The sequence below is a fragment of the Ambystoma mexicanum genome, chromosome 2p, assembly GCF_040938575.1.
Source record: "Ambystoma mexicanum isolate Mex_15411 chromosome 2p, UKY_AmexF1_1, whole genome shotgun sequence".
Classification (NCBI taxonomy): Eukaryota; Metazoa; Chordata; class Amphibia; order Caudata; family Ambystomatidae; genus Ambystoma; species Ambystoma mexicanum.
Genome location: NC_090923.1, coordinates 542,589,411 through 542,614,483, shown reverse-complemented (window position 1 = coordinate 542,614,483; position 25,073 = coordinate 542,589,411). Strand labels below are relative to the sequence as shown.

Sequence of the window (25,073 nt, the reverse complement as noted above, 5' to 3'; positions counted from 1 at the left end):
GGTCTGTTTTGCAAAAATAAAATACTAATTTCTGTAAGTCAGGACAGAGATCAATCTCTAGAATGACGACCTTGGTAGACATGAAAATAGCAAGGGAGCACCTCTTACATAAGCTATTTGTGAGAGGTGAGTGGACTCACCAGGACCAAACAGTCTGGTTGCAGGCCATCGCGCAACAGGTCACTGAAACAGGGTCAGACACATGGAGAGATCAGTGTCCATTACATGTGGCCCTGAGTGAACTATATATGGCTCCTAAAGCCAAAGATGAACACAATAAGATTGCCAGGATAGCGGCATACCTGTACCTATATATGGGAGACATGCAGGATAAATATACTGAAACCCAAGATCTGGCAAATAGGCGACAGATGGCGTTAGAGAAGGCCCAATCTGACCTGGTCTCTTCTGAGCAGAGGCTGCAGAGGAGCCAGGAGTTAGAAAATGATAGTAGGCAGTATATCATTAAAATAAAAGAGGATATGGACATCCTGCAACAGGAAAAGGCTGACCAGGATACCAGATGTCTGGCCTTGCAAAAGGAGTACCAAGAAGGTTTGGACTCCATACTACAGAGCCAGAAAAAGCTGGAGCAACAATTAGATTTCAATATGTATTGCTGATCAGGTAGTCACCCAGCAAAGCCACCTAGATAGGGAAAAGGCAGAAAGCAATAAATTGATTCTGAAAGACCTGGATACCCAGGCAGAATTTGATCAGGAGCGCCAGAGAGCCGGTGCCTTCCAAAGGCAAAGGGATGACCTGGCGGCACAGATGCAGACTCTTAGTCAGGAAAGGGACACCTTAGGCCAGGAAGTCTGCCATTTAAAAAGGAAAATGGAAGAAAATCACCTGGCCCTCCAGGGACTGGGTGACCTCCAAAAAGAACACCAGAACTTGTTAGAGCACACCAGGAGGGTGGAGGAGGCTCTGGCAAGAAAGGAGCAGGCCAGTAGGGAAGGGACTCAGGAGGTAACCCTCCTGCAGCAAAGACTGGCACAGTACTCCAGGACCAATCAGGAGGCACAGATTGAAAATGAGGCTCTCTGTCAGCACAATGATAGGCTCCAACAACAGGTAGCGATGCAGGAGAGACTGATAGAGTCTAGTAAGGCCTTAACTGAGGAACTGAAAGCGCAGGCCCTTGCATTGCAACAGGGAGCAGGGGCGGATAGAGACCAGGTTTGCTGGGAGAGGGAGACTGCTGAGCATAACCTCAGGAGCCCTAGTACCAGAGGCCTTCATATCTCTCAGTCCCTGGACTCTGCCACCCCCATGTCCCCTCGCGCACATGAGCACCGGGCCACAGGGATGGCAGATTACTATCCAACCAGAAGTATGGGGCTCATAGGCCAGTACCTCCCAGGAATGGAGGGGCGGGCATCCGGGTATGGGCACCCAAGCACAGTGCAATTTAGTGGGGAACCCCAGGAGAGTAGGCCCATTAAGGGCATCCTGAAAACTTCTGCCCAGTTAGGTCAGTGGGAGGGTACCCATCAAATCCTGGCAGCAAGGAGGAATCTGAAGACTCCTCTGAACGGCTCAGGACACAGGAGACCAGGTCCCCACATTCTGCCAGCCATTCCCAGGCTCACAGAATCCGGGAAAACCTGGAAGATCAGACAGGAACCTCTGGGAGCAGTGCCTCTGAGTCAGAGGATGAATGGACCAGGGTTACCCGAACCAAAAAGGCCAATAAGGCAAAAAGGGCCTTGCTCAAGGACCCATTGAAGCAAATAAAGGCAATAAGGAGTGTCATCACGCCTTATCATAAGAACGCCAAGTATTCCGTTTGGGAACACTTGGAGCTCTATGAGCAAATGATGGAGACTTTCCATTTGAAGGACAGCAGTAGTTGCATCCAGTACGTCAAATGGACATTCTCCCCAGAATACTCCAGTTTCTTTGCAGGGCTGGAGGACCAAAATCATTTAAGATGGTCCACCTATAAGGCGGCCATCTTGAAACATTTTTCTGTTCACAGAAATCCTCAAGAGGCTCGCAAGGCAGCCTACAATTTGCAATGTGGGGAGGATCAGGCCCCACAAGAGTTTGTGCAAGAATTAAAGCGTGCTTTTGCGCAGACCACCAGAAGGGTGCGCATAGACAGCAAAGAGTTTGTCAATACATTTTTCCATGCTCTCCCTAAATATATAATGACCCAGCTCGTGAGAGATTTTCATGAGAAAAGATCTTTAGACTGGGTCATTGAACAGGCTACCCGGATCTATGAGGTGCAGAAGCCTATCGAAAATAAAAATAACGCGCCGAAAAACCCCAAAACCAACAGCACCCCTGCTGCTGCCAAGGTGGCAGAGGTAAAGGTTGCCCCCGTTTTAGATTTGGAGATGGGGGGGCCTAAAAACCTGCCTGCACCAAATAATTCACAGCCCAGAAGGCCCTCGGGCCAGTCACAGACAGGGAGTCGAGGAGCTAGTCCCACAAATGGGGTCCCCCGCTCCCCTGACTATGTAAGTCCCCGCTACAAGGGAAACCGACCAATCCTGGGTTATGTGTGGACTCCTCCAGCCCAAGGGGGGGGGGATCCAGCCAAGCACCAGACCCGGGGAACTTCCCTCCTAACTTCCCCCAGGAGGGCAGAAATTCTGCAAATCCTGGGCAGAACTTTTTCCCCAGGTATCCACCCAATTTCCAGCCCCAAAATCATCCATCCTTCTTTCCCCAAATCCCTGAGCCCAGACAACCTAATCCGGGAGAGGGGAGGCCAAGGGTGGAGGGGTACCAAAATCTTCCCAACCAGGGGTACTACCAGAGAAGGGATAGCTACCCTTCCCGGGATCAGCCCAGGGGAGAAAATAGAGCCCCGTATCAGCCTGAGCGGGTTTCACAACTTGAGCGCCAGGTCCAAAATATGGCACGAGATCTGGGTCACATACTGAGGGCTCAACAGAACCCTCAGATGAGCATGCCACCGCAGAATGCCCCAAACTCGGGACCTGGTGCTCCAGAACAATGACGGGGGCAGCACCCCGATAACCCACCGGTTCCCAGGGAGGAGGCACAAGGGGAAGGGGGGTGTAAAGCCTTGGAGGAAGCTTCCTTCCCAACTTGTAAACAGCCCCTGGAAAACCAGGAACCGGAAATAAAATCTCCTACCCCTGAAAGTCTGCCACCCAAGGAGCAGAGAGGAGGTAGGAGAAACAAAGGACCCAAACAGACCCACTTTGTGGAGGAGGTTCAGGTCTTCCAATTTGAGGGAGAGGGATCCTGAGAAGATCCTGGGAAAAGGATCTTCTCCTTCAGAGATGGGGGAACTCCTCCCAAAGAAAAATGGGTCCCAGGCGATTCCAATCCAGACTGGGGAGATATGGAGACTGAGCTACCGCCGCCCATCATCTCATCCCAGAACCCACAACACCGAAATCCCCTGGTTCAAACCCATCCTGGTGACTGCCTCCAAAAAGGGGGGGCGGCCCAGAACCGGAACCAGGGGAACCCACAATGGCTCTGATCTCCAGTTGCCAACTTTTTCTTTCAGATTCCCAAGACTCTCCACAGAATTCTGCCCAAATCTCTTCTCTAGCAATGTCCAAAACCAGAAAGTTAGCCCACCAGTTGTCCAAAAATGTGCATTATCTGTGCCCCCTTGAGGAGAAGGAGGGAAGATACTATGCCCCGGTACAAGTACAGGGGCAGGGTACAATTTTGGCACTGGTGGACACTGGATCCCAAGCCACCCTTCTGTCCAAAAGGGCCTTTGAGGAACTAAATGCAGGAAGGGGGAGAATTACCGTATTCCTCTCACCTCTCTTCCTGGACAACTGCAGAACTTTGACGGGAAGGAAATTCCTGTTGAGGGGACTGCAGATTTGGACATCAAAATTGGGCGACACAAGGTGAAACACCCGGTCATATTAGTGACTCCAGAGGGCACCCCTTGTTTACTAGGGAATGACCTCCTGAGAAGGTTGTCACCCCTAATAGATTGTGTAAACAAGGTCCTCTGGACCGAGAGTAGCCGACCAATACAATTAAAACAGAGTGTCAACCATGTTAGTTTAAACGGCACCTGCCACATGGTTGAACAAAAATCTGACCAAGTAGAATTTCACTTCCAGAACAACCAAATTCCAGACGTGACAGTAATAGCAGTAGGACAACAGACTGGTGATGGGGGGTCCTCTCTATTTCTGAAAATCAACCTTCCTTCCAGTTTAAGGTGGTATTCCACACTGGAAGGAAACACCCTGAAATTCTTTACTAATCCACAATCAGAAACTCCCACTCCTATAGTCCAGAAAGATGTGAAATCAGCTCAGAGCCTGGCTGATATTCAGCAAATTGGAGAGCAGTTGTTCATCCCTGCTCAGTTAAATGATGGGAAGGACTCTGTTCTCGCTCGAGTGTGCGTGAACAATGGTAAGAGCTTCATCAGCGAAGCCATGTTCCGCCAACTCCCAAAAGATCCAGCCATTCCCACATTCAAACTGATAGACAAATGGGAAATGGACCTGGAAGCACCTAATTCCAAACATCTCCTGCCAAGCAGGTGTATGCTCAAAATCTACATTGGCAACAAGAGCATAGTCCATAATTGTTGGGTCGTGCGAGACGTCACTGCCGCCTTTTACTTAGGCAGTGACATTCTCAATCGCTTTGCCATTAGTTTGGACCTAATAAACTTCAAAGCTTGGTCCCGATTAGCGGATAATCCCATGGGCTTTGATGATCCAGAAAAAGCATTTAGGTCAGCTCAATTGCTACCTTATGCAGTTGAAATTCAGATTAAAGAGGAAGTCACCATCCCAGAAAGGACCTGACAATTCTCCCTGGAAGTGAAAGTTAAAAGAGGACAACATTTGAAAAACCCTGATGCTTACATACATCTAAACGCTTCTCTCCAACAGCAAGGGTTGGGGGTAAACCCAACTCCATTAGTCAACATAGAACATGACACCATTCCAATAGAGGTGGATAACAGTGACTTAAAGAGTATTACTCTAGCCGTAGGCACCATTATTGGAATGGCGATTGATGACCGACATTTCTCCATTGATTTAGGAAATGAACAGTTAGGACCAATCCCCAAGGACTGTTTTGACAGTGACAGTGAGGACAATACAACACCAGACAGGATTTTCACCCGGCATGGGTGGAACTTCCTGGTGTACACTTCCTGCCCCTATGGTAAGGAAGATGTGACTTGTGACTTCAGGAGGGATGAGGTGATTTTCCAGGTCCATGAGGGTTGCCTTTCCCACCTGAGGCCTCCAGTCCAAATCAGCACTCTGACCAGGGTCTTCTCCACCCAGCTGGAGGAGGCCGCTGAGATAACCAAACCAGAAGTCTTTCCAGGCTTCAGGCAGATGGTGGAAGAGAGCGTCAACCTAGCTGATGCCTGTGTGACTCTGGAACAAAAGCAAAAGTTGAAACAAGTTTTCTTGGTTTTCCAAGATCTCTTTGCGGTAGACTCATATGACTGTGGCCACACCGACATCCACACAACAACAATCCCCACGGACCCTGGAATGACTCCAGTGTTTGTGAAGCAATATCGCTTGCCTCTCGCATCCATGGAGTCCCTTACTGAAATAATTAAGAACCTAGAGTCCCGGGGAATAATTCGTCCAATACACAGCACCTTCAATAACCTGGTGCTGGGAATATTGAAGCCAAACGGCCAGTGGAGACTCTGCGCCGACCTCAGGGAGCTCAACAAACGGGTCCATACTTCCCGATGGCCTCTGCCCTACATTGACCAAGGGCTGGCCCAGATCCAGGGGTCACAGGTATTCACTGCAATAGACCTGACCAATGGATACTGGACTGTGCCTGTCAGTAGGGAGGACCAATACAAGCTGGCTTTTACCTTTGGGGGCCAGCAGTACACATGGACCCGGACTCCCTTCAGATACCTCAACTCCGGCAATGAATTCAACATTTTCCTACACAAGGCCATGCCCGACCTGGGTGCAAGGGGTAACCTGGTTTATGTAGATGATGTCCTCATCAAAAGTTCATCTGTGGAGGAACACATAGCGGAGATCCGTTATGTTCTGACCCAGTTGAGAGCCGCCGGAGCAAAACTTTCCTTTCAGAAAGCACAGTGGTGTAGAACCCGTGTTAATTTCTTGGGGCATGAGATTACTCCTCAGGGCCTCTGTCCCCAGGAAAAGAAAGTGGAAGCACTTCAGAAACTGAAAGACCCCACAACTCTGCGGGAACTAAGGAGCCTCCTTGGACTGACTAATTACAGCAGAAAGTTCATTGAGGGCTACGCAGAGATCACCAGACCCCTGATTCATCTCCTGAAGGGGGGGTCAAGTGGGAATGGGGTCCAGAACAAGCCGAGGCGGTGAGACAACTCAAAAGAAGCCTCTCACAAGCGCCTTGCCTAGCTTACCCTGTCAGAAACAAGGAGTTCTTCCTGGAGACGGGATTCTCTAATACGTGCTTGACGGCAGTATTATACCAAAAGCATGACAAGGTCAATAAAGTAATCTCCTATGCGAGCAAAACTTTATCCACTGTGGAGGAAAAATTCAACGATTGTGAGAAGGCACTCCTGGCAACAGTGTGGGCATTGAAGAATTACCGCCCGTTTATCCATGGGGAATACATCATAGTGGAGACTCCACACCAGTCTCTGCAATATCTCCAAAGTGACAGAATCCGGGCCGGAAATGTGAGTAATTCCCGAATTACTTCCTGGATTCTGTCAATGCAAGGCTTTCCTGTGGAGGTCAGATATGGCCAAAACAAGAAGAGTCCCCTCACGCAAGGTCTGGCTGACTTGCATGATTGTGCCAGAGAAAACTGTCTCGAGGACGAAATTCTAAAAATCAAGGACAACACGGAGGCATACCTTAATTCCCCACACAAAGTCTTTGAAGAAGACAAGTGTGAGGGAATGCCCACTGTCTATGTAGATGGATGCTCTTACCATGTTGACAACGAAGGGGAGAAAGAACTGGTGGCTGGTGTAGGGAATGCATGGGTGAAGGAGTTCCCAGAACCCTCTGCTGGATACAAAATTGGTCCCCGAAGTAGTCAGGTGGCAGAATTGATGGCTGTGCATCAGGCCATCCTCACTGCTGTCCAGCATCAACTCCACGAACCTGTCATAATCACAGATTCGGATTATGTACGGAACGGGTTCGTGGAGCACCTGGTTAATTGGAAAACCAGAGGCATGTTATGTGCTAATAACAAACCCTTGAAACATGGGAAGTTAATCCAAAACATTGATGATCTGGTCACATCGAATGGGATGACCATCTACTGGAAAAAGATCAAGGGTCATTCCAAAGTAGAGGGACCAGACAAAACTGGAAATGACTTAGCTGATCAGCTGGCCAAAACCGGGGCCATCCAAGGGGATCTAATCGAAATAGAGTCCCTGTTGTGGGAAATCCAGGTCACTGCTATCACTAGGTCCCAGACAAATGCTCACAATGATCTTTCAACTGCCCAATGGAGCAAGGAGACCCCTGATGCTGATTTCATTACAGCTCAGAAGGGGGATCCAATTATTGGTAAGTTTTACCAACACCTTGAGGACCCTGAGAACTTTCCCCTGACGGATACCGATTACATTGGGAAAGAGGACCTAAGAGTGTTGATGAAATGTCCAAAAATGTTCCGAATCCAAGACGGTTTGCTGGTAAGGAAATCCAAAGCTGGCCACGATCAGTGGGTGGTTCCTACCTCATTCCGAAGCCTGATGTTAAGTCACGCCCATGATGCGGCCACCACGGGTCATAGGGGGTTTCACACAACACTGGAAATCTTAAGAGAGGTTGCATACTGGCCACACATGGGGCAGGACCTCGACCAATACTTGAAGGGGTGTCTTGTGTGTGCACAATTTCAGCCATCATCCCTCACACACCGTGCGCCTCTCCAAAAGAGGGGGATGACACTGCCATGGTCAGATTTGCAAATCGACTTTGTAGGCCCTGTGATTCGCTCGTCTAGAGGAAACAAGTACATGTTGACCGTTACATGCTTGTTTACCAAGTGGGTGGAATGTCTCCCAGCCCCAAACTGCAAGGCAGAAACAGCAGCTGCACTGATGATTAACCACATCTTTTCCCGTTTTGGTCTACCTCAAAGGATTGAGTCAGACAGAGGTAGCCACTTCACCAGTGAAGTGATGAAAAAGATGTGGGAGATACTGGGTGTCAAAAGAAAGCTACATATTGCTTACAGGCCAGCTTCTTCTGGAGCAGTGGAACGTTACAACCGGACACTTGTGAGCATCTTAAAAAAGTTTGTGGCAGATTCTGGGCCAAGTTGGGATATCCGATTACCTCTGGTCCTAATGACCATCAGATCTACCCCTTCATCTGCAACCAAAATGTCACCATTTGAGTCGATGACTGGACACAAGATGGTGCTTCCCCAGCATTTGCTCTACAGAACCCAAGAGCAAACGTTGATAAATGCCTCCACAACTCATGAGTATGTGGAGAATTTAAGGAAACACCTTCAGCATGCTTTTGCCTATGCTCAGCGGAATCTAGAAAGATCAGCCGAGAGTATGAAGACCCACTATGACCTGAAAACTTCCAGGAAGGAATATCAGGTGGGGGACCGGGTCTATTTATACAACTTCCAAAGAAACCAGGCAAGACAGCGCAAATTTTTGCCTACATTGAAGGGACCCTTTGAGATTATAGGCAAGATCTCCCCTGTGGCCTACAAGATCCGCATCCCCAAAGGCGGTTTGGCAGAGGGGGAAGACAAGTGGGTCCAATTAAACCAGTTGAAGTGTTGCCATCCCAGGCACACTTTGCAGCAACTGGAGGAGTCCTCTGCAATCCCAGAGGGTACCTCTCCAGAGTAATTCAATTCCAACCCTAAAATATCCTACATATAGCCTATCAAATTCTGTGTTTCTCAAGTTTATGTGTTCCTGTCGCTTAATTTAAAAAAATGTGCATGTTCATATCTGTTGAGTTCTAAAATATATATGCCACCCCACTATATCAATGGTGGGGGAGAAATGTCCATGAATAGGTATTGCCGCTTTTCCTTTGTCGTCCTAGGAGAAAGAAAACCTGGAGACTGGCCAGGGAGGACGATCCGGAGACCGGGAGCAGAGACCCAAGGGGCCCGGGGTACCGCCCAATATTCCCATCAGGACCGGCGAGGAGAACCGATCGATCAGTACCGGATGGAGGAAAAGATGCTGAACTGTGTCATTTGCAGAATTGGAAGAAGATTATGCGGACATACCAGTGCGTGGGTCATAACCTTCTGTGCACCCGACTCTCCATCGACTCAAAGTCAAAGTGCAGTCGCGAGGGGGGGCTTTGTTGGGTGTCCTGACCCACGTTTGAGCTATCATGCTGCAACATTTGGTGCTGTGGGCTTAGAAAATCCAAGATGGCCAAAAAGCCCACATGTACGCCAGAATAGGAAAACTGTGCAGTACTGGCATGGAAAACATCATGACGGCCAGAACTTCCCAGAAAATGCACAGGGAAATGCATGAAGAATAGGCTGCCACCCATTTTTGCCTAGGTTGATAGCACAGGAGGGCACTGCCTAAAACCACCATTGGGCTACCCACACAGTAGCCTGAAACCATTGGGAATGGCAATGCTGATTGCCAAAAGCAACCTAGAACTGAAATTCTAAAAAATGATAAATCCCAAAAATGGTTGCATTACCAGTACTCACCACTATCAGAAAGCAGGCGTTTTAAAACCACCAGACTTTTGTGTAAAACTGAACAAATGAAACAAAACCAGACCAAGGAAAGACTTGCTAAGAGGTGGATACAATGTAAAACTATACTCTGAAAGGACTTGAAGGAAGTAATTATTTAATGTGTATGTAAAAATCGTAATAGACTTAAACTGGGGGACAAAAAGTGACATTTAGCTGAAACCTGGCTTAATGAAACTGAATTCTGCCTGACATCTACCCCCACAGGAGTTAAAACCTGCTCAGCCACTCTTCCCCTTGCCAAAAGGAGTTGTCACCTCTCTGATTAGATTAGGGGTGGAGCAGCTACAGGGAGTTGAACAAAGGCCTGTCCTGTGCCCAGCCAGATGGTTTATTGGGGGTGTCGTAAAAGTGGCTTCCTCTTGGCAGAAACGGGGAGGGGCAGCCCCCTCTGAGGACAGGCTGGGCTTAAAGAAAGTGGATAGACTGGTTTCTCCACCATGTGACCTGGGAAGACACACCCCTGTTGGCCAGAATATGATTTTAAGAAAGATGTATAACTCATGGTGCGGACTTGTCAAAATTAGCTAAATGATGCCATAATTCTTGTGATTTTTCTGCCCACATTTTAAGAGGTTTTAGGACCCGGTGGTATGATCTGGGGGGTTGCTAGCGGAAAATAGGGTTTCACTCCAAATGTCTGCATTTAAAAATCTGACACTTCATCAATTAATGTCCACACTCCTTGCGCACATGTGTGTAAATTTGGGTAAATGTCCGATATTGCAAAACCAGTTAAAAAGTGCAAAATGTTGCCATTTCTGAATGCAAGCCCCCAGGAAGAGCAGAGTTTGAACAGAGTATACCTCATGTGATATGTGATGGGTACATGTAATTTTAAACAACTGTGTATCTGTGCAATATGTATTTGAATCAAATATAGATTTGTGGGCAAACTGACCAGGGGAGGATCCTCTGACCCATAAAACCTACAGCATCACTCTGACTCACATTTCCTTCCCCCAATCATGGGAGAGGGGAGAATTGGGCCAATGACAAGTTGAGAGGGGCAGGCTTTGCTAGGCCCAGACACACACCCATTTTCAAAACACATAAAAAGAGACTGCTGGGACAGTTAGAGACATTCAATTCCATTTGCTGCGGAGCATGCTGACCGACGACTTCACATCCAGAGATCCTACACTTAGACTTCCAAGCTAAACAGAGACTACAGAACTTTGAACCAAGAAGGCCCACTGCAAGCAAAAGTATTTGTCAGCAGGCCCAAAATCATTTGCAGACTATTCACAGCCAGGCTGAGCTGTTGATTCTGGCCTGAAACCCTGCGCCAGAAAGATCCAGAAGCAGTGCTGTACCCAGAGAAAGCAGAGCAGTATCCAGAACCAGAGGCCAGAGATCCAGAGTGACCCAGACCGCTGTTAGCATAACCAGAGAGCTGACCCAGATCACTGTGAAGTGCCGAGACCAGAACCGGAGTCCAGTCCAAAACCTGACCAGATCCGTGGCGAGGCCTATTTCAAAAATATATTGTGAGTACCTAGCAGAACTGTGCAGAACCAATCTCTTAGTTAAAATAATCTAATACAAACTGTTTTAATCGAACCAGAACTGCCTCCTAGAAGTTGTCACTTGTCATTTTGTAAAGCTGCACCACTGTCACTTGTCAATTCTGAAGCTGCAAGCTGTCACCTGTCATTTTGAGTTTACTTTAAATCCGAAAAATTACCTTTATTTAATCGTCCGTATCTCTGGAACCGTTTGGGCTAGGAACTTGGTTTAACTTTCCTCTGAAAGCTTAGAATCTTACCTTTCCACCAAGCCGACTTCCTACTCCTAATACTTTTTCATCACGATTCACGCACTTGCGAATTTTACCGCGATTTGCGATTTGGTTAAAAATCCAGCCACGTGTAACCATCAGCAGTCATTTCTTTCCTTGCTAAACATTTGTTTGCCTCTTAATCACCACCTCTGAATCATTGCTAAAGTGAGCCTGCACTCATCCCTAGTATCTCTCACTCACCCTGAACCTCCTAAAGGGAATTAAAAGCATTTTCAGCATATTTCTCACTTCATTGCCACCACATTCAAAGCACTTGGGCCTGTGTTTTAAACTCATACCGGTTTTCTCTAAGCTTGCTGGGGGGGAACTGAATTTCGTATTGTATTTGATTGCATTCCTGAGAACTGTGTGCTTCTCTTTCCATCTACTTCCATGTCTTACATTGCATAGGGGAGGGGGGTGAATTGCCACCTGGGGAAAAGTGAACATATGATATCTTTTGAAACCATATTAGTTAGTTCTGTACTGCATTTTCATTCAACATTGCATCCATTTGAAATCATAAAAGTATTTTTGCTACTTGATCCATCCTATACTAACTCCTCATTGATTGTAAAGAAGTGTGCTAGTGCCAGATCACCCATTGTTGATCAACATCATATGTCTAAGTGTACTATCAGATATTAATTTATTATAAAGTGTGATATACATATATTGTTTAAATTCTCAAATAAACCTTTTAAACTTGCAAAACAGAACTACTTCTTGGCTCAGTGGGGTCAGGGGGATTCCAAGAGAGGGTTGTTATATAGGGGTAGTCATCCAGAACTCTTGAACTGGACATAAAGATATATCAATAAGGGTTTCCATTCAGTACGCCAGACTAGGCATTGACTTAGCTGCAGTGTTGAATTGAATCCTCTTACACCACCCCCCCCTCATGCCCCGTGTCTCCCCTGTTCCCCCCACCCCCCGCTCATGCCCTGTGTCTCCCCCCTGTTCCCCCCACCCCCCGCTCATGCCCCGTGTCTACCTCTGTTCCCACCCACTCCCCGCTCATGCCCCGTGCCTCCCTCCTTTTCCCCCCCACCCCGATCATGCCCACGTGTCTTCCCTGTTCCCCCCCACCCCCCGCTCATGCCCTGTGTCTCCCTCTTTTTCCCCCCAACCCCGCTCATGCCCCGTGTCTCCCCTGTTCCCCAATACCCCCCGCTCATGCCCCGTGTCTCCCCTGTTCCCCACCCCCCCGTTCATGCCCCGTGTCTCCCTTCTTTTCCACCCCACCCCCTGCTCATGCCCGTGTCTACCTCCGTTCACCCCCAACCCCCGCTCATGCTCCGTGCCTCCCTCCTTTTCTCCCCACCCCCGCTCATGCCCCGTGTCTCCCCTATTCCCCCATCCCCCGCTCATGCCCACGTGTCTCCCCTGTTCCTCCCACCCCCGCTCATGCCCCTTGTCTCCCTCCTGTTCCCCCCCACCCCCCGCTCATGCCCCGTGTCTCCCTGTGTTCCCCCAACCCCTCACTCATGCCCTGTGTCTCCCCTGTCCCCTGTTCCCCCCCACCCCCGCTCATGCCCCGTGTCTCCCCTGTTCCCCCCACCCCCTGCTCATTCCCCGTGTCTCCCTCCTTTTCCCCCCCACCCCCCGCTCATGCCCTTTGTCTCCCCTGTTCCCCCATCCCCCCGCTCATGCCCAGTGTCTCCCTACTGTTCCCCCACCCACCGCTCATGCCCTGTGTGTCCCTCTTTTCCCCCCCACCCCCCGCTCATGCCCACGTGTCTCCCCTGTTCCCCCCCACCCCCCTCTCATGCCCCGTGTGTCCCTACTGTTTCCACCCCACCCCCGCTCATGGGCCGTGTCTCCCTCCTTTTCCCCCCCACCCCCGCTCATGGCCCGTGTCTCCCCTGTTCCCCCCACCCCCGCTCATGCCCCGTGTCTCCCTCCTTTTCCCCCCCACCTCCCGCTGATGCCCTGTTGTGTTCTCTTTATACACCCCGCCTTGCCTTTCCATGGTGGCCATCCCGGTAAAAGATTTTCCTTCCAAAATATTTTTTTTGCCATCCGGGGTTCCCACTTTGAGGACCTAGAATGCTAGTGGTCTTCATCTATTGAAAAGGACGTTATGGTTACGTTGCACTAATAAAAAACTATGAAATTCAGTTAAAAAAAATGTGTTACAGGGATGTTATGGTTAAGTTGCACTAATACAAACCTATGATGTTCAATGAAAAAACTTTGTTAAAGGGACGTTATGGTTAAGTTGCACTAATAAAAACCTATGAAATTCAATGAAAAAACTTTGTTAAAGGGACATTAAGGTAAAATTGCACTAATAAAAACCTATGAAATTCAATGAAAAAACTTTGTTAAAGGGACGTTATGGTTAAGTTGCGCTACTAAAAACCTATGAAATTCAGTGAAAAAAGTTGTTAAAGGGACGTTATGGTTCCAAGTAAAACCGAAAAACCCTTGAAATTCGCCAGTTATGGTAAGCTAAGCAACCATAACTCGCGCCACCACCGTGCACTGCTAAGACTAACACCCACGACATCAAAGATGACATCACAAATGTCATTGATGACCGGAACCAGTTACTGCAAGGGTGCAGTTCAGGGAAGCTAAGGAGGCAAGTACGGAGAGAGCCTGGTCTGACCCTACAGCAAATCCATGACACAGGGAGAGCTTACAAACTGGCGGAGGCCAGGGGGGCGAAGATGGATGTGGCCACACACCCTGGCAAGGGTGAAGAAGCATTCGCTATTGGGCGCTCTGCCCCAGGGAGGGCGCGATGGACACCAAGGCGGGGGGGTGGTCCTCCTGTGCCTGGCAACGCACAGTCGTGCCCCTATTGTGGTTATGACCTGCCACATGTGGGGGAGTGCCCAGCAAAGACGCGTGTCTGTGGCCGGTGTGGCATGCTAGGACATTACGCGAGGGTGTGCAGGGCATCCACCCCAGTAGCGGCATCGAGGGGACCAGCGAGAATTGGAGGGAGCAACACCCGGAGAGTGAGGGGTGTGTCGTCAGTCTAGCAAGGCCTGCAGGACCTGAACATTGCGGAGGAGGAAGAAGAGGAAGAGGAAGAGGAGATCTTCTTCATCTCAAGCATCGCCACTGGTCCCAGAGGAAGCCGACATCCGACATGCACAGTAAACATCAAGGAGGTTCCCACCCCTGTTCTCATAGATACGGGGGCGTCAGTTTGTGTGCTAGCGACTGAACATTATGAAGCTCTCCCAGACCCTCCCGTGTTGGCGGAGTCCAAGGTGCTGATATATGCTTTTGGGGGAAACACGCCGCTCCCAATCCAGGGAGTGCTTGTGGAGCCAGTGTCCCATGGGCAGAGCAAGATTAAGGCGAGGTTCTTCGTGACAAGTGTGAGCCCACACTCTCTCCTAAGCTGTGCCGCCTCCGAAGCCCTAAATATAGTGCACTTCACGCTCGCCGTTTATCATACTGACCTAGAGTGCCTACTGCAGCGTTTCAAAACCATCTTCCAAGGGATCGGGAAGCTCAAAGGGGATCCCATCAGGCTTCACATTGACGGGTCGGTGAGGCCAACAGCACTCAAACATCGCCGGATCCCGTTGCACCTGAGGGAACAGGTGGAGAAGGAGCTACAGACACTCCTTGACCTAGACATTATTGAGAGAGTGGAAGGCCCGACTCCTTGGGTTTCTCCGACTGTGGTCGCCCCAAAGCCCAAACATCAAGGAGCAGTCCGAATCTGCGTGGACATGAGGTTGCCGAACATGGCAATCAAAAGGGAGCGGCATCTCACGCCCACCCTGGATGACATTGTCAGTGAGCTACAGGGGGCTAGAGTCTTTTCGAAACTGGATCTGCGGTCGGGGTACCATCAATTGGAGCTTCACCCCAAGTTGAGATACATTACCACCTTTACGACTCACGAGGGGCTGTACCAGTTCAAGAGGCTCAGCTTTGGGGTCTCGTCGGCAGTGGAAGTTTTCCAGAACGCCATCCGGGGAGCTCAGTCGGGGCTGAAAGGGGTGATCAACATGTCAGACAACATCCTGGTGCTCGCAAGGTCGGAAGTTGAGCACCTGAAGCGCCTGGAGAGCACTCTAGAGAGACTTCGAAGCCTGGGACTAACCCTGCACCGGCAGAACTGTGAATTTTGAAAGACCGGATAGAATTTTTTGGGTTCGTGTTCCACGCCGGGGGCATCTCACCTGACCCAGAGAAGGTACGGGACATTCAAGAGGCAGCCACACCGGAGTCACCCGTGGAAATTAGGAGCTTCCTGGGCATGGTCAATTACTGTGGATGATTTATTCGCGACTTGGCCTCACTATCGGAACCCTTGCGGGCTCTGACCAGGACTGATGTGGCCTGGACCTGGACTGAGAAAGAGCAAAGAGCGTTCGCCGACATCAAGAATGCCCTGTCGGGGCAAGAGACAATGGTGTATTTCCATCCAGACCAGGAGTCGGAGATCGTGGTAGACGCCAGCCCGGTGGGACTGGGGGCTGTCCTCATGCAGGCAGACCCGCAAGGGACCATGCGACCCATTGCCTATGCCAGCAAGGCGCTCACCGAGACTGAGAGGCGATATTCGCAAATTAAGTGCGAGGCCCTGGCCATTTTATGGGGCTGTAAGCATTTTCGGATCTACATTCTAGGCAAGCCTGTAGTTGTCATGACAGACCACAAGCCCATAATTCCGATCATGTCCGGGGCATCGTCCAAGCCCCCTCCGCGCATCGAGAGATGGATGCTCTCGCTCATGGAATACAGAGTCAAGTTGCTGTATCGTCCCTGTACGCACAATCTAGTGGACTATCTGTCCCGCCACCCGGGGGGGCGCCCCCGAGACTCTGCGGAGGTGGCAGATTGCATGGAGGCGGTGCACCTGGTGGTGGAGACGGCGCTGCCTGTAGCCCTGGCACACCAATAGATTGCGGACGAGTAAAATGCAGACGAGATATTCCTGATAATCAAGGAAGCCGTGGCCAGTGGAGAGTGGCGTGAAGTGCTCTTGAACAATGCCAGGAGGGACTGGGGGGCACGGAAGGATCTGCAGGCTCTCTGGAGGGTGCGCCACGAGCTGTCGGTGGTGCATGACGGTCTTTTGTTGAGGGGGCACCAGATCATTGTCCCACGAGCACTGGTGGACAAGGTATTGCAGCTCGCCCACAAAGGGCACCAAGGAACTGCGAAGACGAAGGCACGCCTCAGGTTGAAGGTGTGGTTCCCGGACCTAAAGAGCAGGGTGGACGAATTTGTGAGAGTGTGCATACCTTGCCAGGCGGCGAGTCCAGTGGAGAGAGGGCCGCCCATCCAGGCCATGGAAAGAAGTGAACTCCCGTGGGGGACGGTGCATGCGGACTTCGGGTCCACAGGCCGAGGAATGTACTTCTTGGCAGTGGTGGACCAGTGGTCACGCTATCCCGAGGTGGAGCTGGTGGAATCCACGGCCAGTGACCACACCATTCTGGCCCTGGAGAAGATGTTTGCCACCCATGGGTTCCCCGTCGAGATCTGCTCGGATAACACAGCGCCGTTCTAGGGGCAGCAGTTTGCGCAGTACTGTGAGGAAAGAGGGATCAAACATCGAAAGATCACACCACTCTGGCCGAGGGCAAATGGTGAGGTGGAACGCTTCATGCGGACGCTGAATAAAGTGTTTCGAATATCGCTGAATGGAGGAGAGGAACTCCGACGCAACCTGTTTGACTTTCTGCACGAATACCGCACGACCCCGCATCAGTCTTCTGGGGTTGCGCCAGCGGAAGCCCTCTTCAAACGGGCTCCTAGGGGTCTACTGCCCAAAGTCGAAGGCCGCTGCCCGGGGGTGATTGATAACACCTGGGTGCGAGCGGAAAGGGCCGCCCAGAACGAGCAGGAGAGCGTCAGGCGGAACCTGCCGGATAAGGCGATTGCTGTGTGGGACACTGTGCTGGTTCGGAACCGGAGGCCGGAAGGGAAGCTATCATTACCCTACGAAGTGCAGCCATTGGGGGTGACCCACGTCAAGGGGTCCATGGTCACAGCAGCCAATGCCCGAGGCATGGTCACGAGGAATGCGTCGTTCTTTAAGCGGATTGAGGCGACACCCAACCCCGAAGTGAGCGAACCCCCGGGACCAGGGGCCGAGACAGGATCTCCACCAAGAAACGATGGACCACCAGAGGCTCCCGAGACACCAGAGATGGCCTCAGAGGAGGCACAAAGGTACCCGAGCCAGGCGGGGCGCAAGCCGCCGCAGAGATTCCAAGACTTTATTATGGACTCTGCCTCGTAACAGGTGGAAGACTGTTATGTTTGTTTGTTTGTTTGTTTTATTATTTATAATGCGCAGTTATAACCAGGGGTATCAGGGCGCAGCCTTTACAAGAATATGTGAAGCTTAGTTACAAAATATAAAATGTACATGTTGGCAGAGGGAGAATATACAAAGCAGAAGAGGGAAACAGGCAAAATATACAGTATATACAAAGTAAAAAGTGGGCACACAAGGTTACACAGTGTGCGGATCGCATGAGAGGATAGCCTTGGCACTTAGCTATCTTGGTGGTCCTTCAGTTTCAGCCATGAAATTACCTTAGAACGGAAATTCAGGTAAGGCATGCCTACTCTAATGTTGGGAGACAATGAGTTCCATAGTTTGGCTACTTTTACTGGGAAGCTGTTACCTCCTATGGTGGCAAGTTTGAAGTTATGGACAGAGAGGCAGTCTTTGTACGCAGTTCTGAGGGGTCTTGAGGAGGCTTGTCTATGGAATCTGTTAATCAATTAGATCGGGGCGGCATTGTTAAGGGATTTGTAGGTAAGTGAAGCCGTTTTTAGGAGAATTATATCTCTAGTGGAGAGCCAGTTGCTCTGTCGGTTGAGTCCTGAGATGTGCTCTCTTCTGGGGATGCCTAGGGCTGCTCTCAGGGCGTTATTCTGGAGAGTTTGTAACTTACTCGTGGTAGCCTTGGAGGTTCCCAGGTAAAGGGCGTTACAGTAGTCAAGGCGGGATAGTATAAGGGCTCTAGTGAGTGTGAGGCAGCTAGTGTCTGACAGAAATGGTTTGGCTGAGCGGATTAATTTGCACGTAAATGCAGATGAGGATGCCAAGGATCTCAGTTGTCTTTTGAAAGAAAAGGTTAGAATCCAAGTAGAATCCCAATGTTTTGACCTCCTGTCCAACTTTGATGTTGTTCCCATCTATCATGAATGAGTTGTAGGCCGGGCTGAGTTTCTTTAAGCTGTGCGTAGTTCCCAGGATGATACGCTCCGTTTTCTCATCATTCAGGCATAGTCCATGAGTGGCCATCCATGCCTGGATGATGATGTACACCCTATTTAGCAAGGCCAAATCCTTTCCATAATATCCAGAAAGCGGAAGGAGGATCTCAGTATCATCTGCATAATTAGTGTAGGTGATACCGAGATGATCCAAATCATCGAAAAGGGGCTTGGTAAATATGTTGTACAGTGTGGGGGAGACGCAGGAGCCCTGTGGGACACCACAGGTGATGGGTATGGGGTCTGCTGCAGCTGTGGGAGAGAAAACCCTCATAGTTCTTCCGTTAAGGAATGAGGTGATCCATGTAATGGCCTCGGGAGAGAAGTGTGCTGCTGTGTGGAGATGTGAGCATAGGACAGAATGGTCGACCAAATTGAAAGCTGCCGATAGATCAAGGAGGAGGAGCAAGGCAACTTGTCCTTTGTCCCTGAGTGTATCAATCTGAGCTTTCAGGCCGATGAGTGCAGTCTCATTCCTATGTTGAGGGCGGAACCCTGATTGCCTGGATCCTAAAAGGTGGTGTTCTTCCAGGTGCTTCTGTATTTTTACGTAGGCGACCTTGTCTAGGATTTTTAGTAGGAAGGGAACAGTCGTTATGAGTCGGTAATTGGTAGGTATGGCTGGGTCAAGAGTAGGTTTTTTTAGTAAAGGAAGTACCCAGGATTTTTTTAGATTAGTGGGGATGGAGCCAGTAGTGAAGGAGGCATTGATCAGTTTGGTGATGAATGGTGAAAGGTCACGGGCGGCATCTTTGATGAGCTGTGCTGGGCATAGGTCTCCCTGGCAGTTGGAGGGTTTCAAGGACAAGATGATTTTTTTTATGTCGAGAGTATTGACTTTAGAAAACTTGAAACGGGTAGGGTCTGTGGTCGTGCACTTATCTGGACTTTTGGAAGGCTGCTTTTTTGCTAGAGATTTTGGTTTGAAGGGTCTTGATCTTATTGGCCAGGGCATTCTGAATTTCTGAGCACCAATTTTTATCTTTGGTGCAGGCATCAGGGGTTAGTATGGGGGTTTCAACTTCTTTGAGAATGGAAAAGAGTTCTTTCATGTTGGATTTGGCTGAAGATATGCGAGAGTCAAAGGAAGTTTGTTTGGCCATGTATATTTCTTTTTTGTAGAGTGCGGTTATTTTGGATAGATTGAGTTTGTTAGCACCTGAGGGAAGTTTTTCCAGGTAGCCTCACAATTTCTCTTTTGTTGCCTTACATTTTTGAGGAATGGTGTGTACCATTTGTTAAGGTGTGATTTCGGTTTGCTCAGTGTGAGTTTGAGTGGGGCGATGAGGTCCAGTGCTGTGGCCATAGCCTTATTATATTCCTCAACTAGGATCTCTGGGTCCAGGTTGTCTGAGAGTGTATCAAGTTTGGGAAGCAGGTTCGGGATGAGTCTTTCTAAGGTGATGTTTTTCTTATTTCTGGTGAGAGTAGGGGGGGCCGTTGTGATGGGCGGAGGTGTAGGTCTGTCGGTGGTTAACCAAACGAAACTAGGTGATGGTCAGTCCAGATTAGAGGTGAGATGTTAGTGATATTTGCTACACAATTGTGATCGGCCACCCAATCAAGTATTCTACCTTTCGAATGAGTGGGGGCCATGCTTCTTTGCGCGAAGCCTAGTTCAGCAAGGGTGGTGACTATAGAATTAGATATTGGGTCTGCTGGGTCGTTATAACCTAGGTTAAAGTCCCCCAAAGTGAGGACCTGAGATGAGGTTTTGAGATTGCTAGTTAGAATGGTGTTAAGGTCTTCATCGAAGGTGCCGATGGGTCCTGGCGGGCGGTAAATCAGATGGATGGTAAGGGTTTGGGTATTAGTGAGTGGGACTTTGACAGATAAGATTTTGCAGGATTGGACATTAGTGGGAGTTACGTATGCGGCCCCCCTCCTCAGGAATTGGGGCGATCTTGCCTCAGGATAGTGTACTTGTCTGGGACTGCTAGCATGATCATAGGGCCTGCTGCAGGGTGTAACCAGGTCTCAGTAATAGTGAGGAAGTCAAGGTCGTCTTTGAGGATCAAATCTGCAATTTCTATAGCATGTGCTACTAACGATCTAGCATTGATCAGGGCTCCCTTGATTTTAGGGCTAACTGTCTTTATGGTGGTAGATGTGTTTTCAATAGTGCCTGTGTGACGTTTATCTTGAGTTAGTCCAAGAGTGCTCTGGCTAGGGTGGTTGTGCAAGGGACTAGAGGTGAGGTTATGGTGTGGATTAGAGGTTTTAATGATGGGGCTAAGTTGAGGCAACTGCTTGTGGACTTTTGTAGGGTAGGCTGTGAACGGGCGAGCGGCTCGTAGATTTTAGCTAGTCTAGCTCTGAGTCCTAGGTTCCTATCTATGGTAGTACGAGGGAGACTGGGAAGTAGCTGAAGGTTGGCTAAGTCTGTGTGGGGTGGAATCTGGTCGGTGAGCATATTAGGAAGAGGCATGTTGGACAATTGTGGTGCCATCTTAAAATGGATTGCGAGGTTCAGGAGGATGAGGACAGAGGCGCGTAAGCTTGTAGTAGATAGACACATTCTAAATAGTGTTGAAGGTATGTGCTATAGGTCTTGACTGAATTGGCGCTAGTTAAACCAGTGTATGCTTGGCCTCTGAGCCTGGGAGGGAGGCTACATAATGAGGTAGGAGCACTAGGTTGCTATCTAAGTTTGAGACATGACAGCAAGGCTAAATGTTTCTCGGTTTGAGCGAGGCAACAGGTCTAAATATATCAGAGTTTGAGATAAAGCAAGATGGCTGAATACATCTAGATTCAAGACTAAACAGTAAGGCTAAATATATCTAGATTTGAATTCAAACAGTAAGGCTAAATATATCTAGATTTGAATTTACACAGTAGGGCTGAATATATCTAGATTTGAATTTAAACAGTAGGGCTAAATATATCTAGATTTCAATTTAAACAGTAGGGCTGAGTATATCTAGATTTGAATTTAAACAGTAGGGCTAAATATATCTAGGTTTGAATTTAAACAGTAGGGCTAAATATATCTAGATTCGAGAACAGGCAACATGGCTAGATACATCTAAATTCAAGATCAAGCAGCAGTGCTAAATACATTTAAATTTGAGCGTGTCAGAAGGCTGAATGTACAGTACGACAATAGGTGTAAATGTGGCCGGATATCAAGAGAGCATAGCGCATCTCTAATTCGGAAATAGTGGTCAGGATAAGATACGAATTAACAGGCAAGTCTGATCTAACGCATGTGCGACACGTGAGGTAGAATCGGTAGATAGTGTACAGTGATTCAAACGAAAGTAGGCAATGTCTTAGTGATCGTTGACAATAATGGTCGCCAGGAGTTTAAGAGTAACCTTCGTGCACAGAGTTACCTTGTAGGTTGTAGAGCGTGGCACTGGTATATTCGCAGGTTGGAAAGTAGAGACGCCTGTGGCAGGCAAGGGTGGCTCCTAATATGCTCCTTGTTGCGCCATGGAGCGAACAGGGGGTAAACAGGGGCCTTTGTGTGGGCCTTCGTCGGTGGCCGGCGTTTCCGCCTGCCGGCAGATGTGGAGCGGTAAAACAGCTTCAGTTGCTTAGCAACGAAGTCACGCGGCCAGAGCCTCGCTCTGGTGCCACGCTGTGCCCGCCATCATGAAATCAGGCGGAAGAGACTGCAGGAGGTCAGGCGATGCCTGCAATGCGGTGCGCTACTTCAATTCAAATGTTATAATCGAAATGTGAAGGTATGCTTAAGGCGCATAACTTTAGGATTTGCTGATAAATGCCTCACCCTTGTGGTATCCTGGGTGTCGAGGCAATCTGGAGCGCGGCTGGGCTCTCGGGAGGCTGGGCTCCTGCCCTCCTCCGTGGTGTGCTGCAGCTGAACTGGTATAAGTTTGAACTGTTATTGTTGAGTGCACCTGTTGTAACTGTTTCTTGTTTGGGGAAAAGGACGGATGTTGCGTAGTGTATATGCATTGCTACGCATGCGCGAGCGGCAAAGAGGCTTGCGCATGCGCTGTTATAATAAAGACGGTCCGCCGGCAGTTCGAGCCGGGGACCCGAGCAGAACACACGCGTCCTGTGTGGTCCCTAGCGTGTGCATGCGTGCCTGCGTGTAAGTGCTGGTGGGGGCTCTGGGCAGCCCCCACCATATAACAAGGGGTCTTTGGTAGCCCTGTGTGCAAACCGCCCCAAACCAGCCCCCCCCCCACCACCCCCAGTTCAAACTTTGTCTGGCTCCGATCCCGGTGCTCCCGACGCAGGGTCATCTTCCTGGCACGCAGTTGGCCTCCCTGGTGCATGGTGGCGTTGGCTCCTTGCTGGTGCAGCCAGAGCGGGTGTGTCACAGGAGAGCGGTGTGGCTCTCCCAGTTGTCGGTCCCTCCATCCAACAGATTCCACTGTCGGCCTCCCTGATGAGAGGAGATCCTGGGGGGGCACAGCGGGTGTTCCCAGCGCCATTGGAGGATGGATTGGCCAAGGTTCGGTGTGGCTCCCGTCTCGTGGCTGCATACGAGGCAGGAAGGGCGGAGCAGTGCCGGCCGCAGCCTAAGTGTGCTTTCGCTCATGAAGTGAAGAGCGCCCACCACCGCAGCGTGTCTCAGGGATGTTCCCTGCTGCTGCAGTGAGGCTAACATCCCTGGACTGGAGGACATTGAAGAGGTGGCGTGCGGCAGCCGCCGCATGACAGATGAAGGTGGAAAATAAATACAGAAATGAACCCTGATGAGCAGCCGCCACCACAGTGCATCATGGGGCAGTGTTATATGCTGCTGAAGCATGGATAATGTCTCTAGACGGGGGGGGAGAGTGAGAAGGTAGAGGAAAAAAAGTGATCTGGTAGGTAATAAGGGGACTCGCAGGTAAAACACGATAGGGTTGCTGCAGTGTAAGGTGAAAACCACTGTCTGGAACAGGCCCTGTAAACCCAGATCCACAACAAAGTCTGGGACAGGCCAACAAGCCCAATGATCCACTAACCAGGGTAAAGTGCGGGTAGGCGCATGGGGGGGGGAGGACCCAGCGGAGTTAAGCGTTTCAGGAAACATATGCCATAGAATCAGGAGCAGCAGGAGTACACCATGCATCAGAACCCCAGGTTCAGTGGCAATGGCAGAGGCACCGATGCCCGACGGTCCATACTCACCCTGCTGGCGCCTCTTAATTTCCATACATCCAGCCCGAGCCCAATCAGCGCAGCACAGCCCAGGGGCACTTTGTTCCAAAGCCACCCGGTGCCTGAGTTTAAGGCGAAGGGGAACCGGGCAACCCTGGTCCCACATTGGGCGCACTGGCTGGAAAGGCTGGACATGTTCTTTGAAACAGCTAAAGTGACACCAAAAAGAACACTCTCCTGCTGTTTTATGCTGGGAGTGATATTCACAAGTTGTACAGGGTGCTGCCCCCAGATGATGGGTCATACAGAGATGAGGAAGGGCACTGCCTAACTACTTCGCACCAATGGTTAACATTGATTGCGAAAGGTTTCAGCTCCGGCAGGCTGCTCAGGGGTCCGATGAGTTGATTGAAGCATTCCACACAAGGCTGCACCAGTTAGCAGTGACGTGCATGTTTGTCGATTAAAAGGGGGAATTTGCGAGGCCAAGTGATTCAAAAGTGCTGGTCCAGCAAGCTGCGCAACCAGATCCTGAAAGAACCAGAAGTTCCCTCATGAGCTTGTGGAGGCGCGATCGACCCATATGGAGGTGGCCATGAAGGAGATGCAAGTGGAGGAGGTGCATGAGCTCTGACCCCAGAACAAAACACCACTCTAGAGGAAGGGGCAGAGGGTGGCACCACACCATGCAGTGGCAAAGAAGAGGCACCCCAGAGAATGTGCCAGTTCTGTGGCGGAATTATGCCGCATGCAGTCCTGTGCCCAGCGGTAGGGCAGTAGTGTGGCAGGTGCCACAAGGCCAGGCACTATGCTAATATCTGTTAGGCCCCCTGGATGTCGATTTCTGCGGTAAGTGCACCTGAGCACTCGAGAAATAGGTGGGCTGAAGTAGCTGCCTGTGTGGGAGCCATCGTGCAAGATTCCGACTGGTTCAGAGAAGACAGGTGAGAGGAGTGCAAGAACGATGCTGACGTGGCAGCCCTTTCGCGATACGAAGACAATGATGCGTTCTGTTTGATGGAGCGGGTGCCAGAGTCACCGGTGGTGGATGCCAGAGCGTCGTCTCTAAAGAGGCGAAGGAAGAACGTGCAGAAAGACATCGCGCAACAGCGCAAGAGTGCAAGTGGACAGGGCCAGCGGCATGAGTGGACTCCCTTGTGTTGTGCATTGGTGACTTATCAAATGTTGTTGTTTGTTGTTCTTAGCCTTGGCATGGGCTGTTGTGACTTACGCACTTCACCACCAAGTTGTGTGCAGTCACGTGTTAAGGTTTTGGTGACCACAGCACATCAGCTACTGGGAAGGCTGTGAT

General features: G+C 49.9%; 1 protein-coding gene across 3 annotated transcripts in view; it reads right to left on the bottom strand.

The window, feature by feature from the left end:
* Nucleotides 1-25,073, bottom strand: part of FBLN2 (fibulin 2) — a 712,640-nt gene that overhangs the window by 180,941 nt on the left and 506,626 nt on the right. The window lies entirely within an intron of this gene.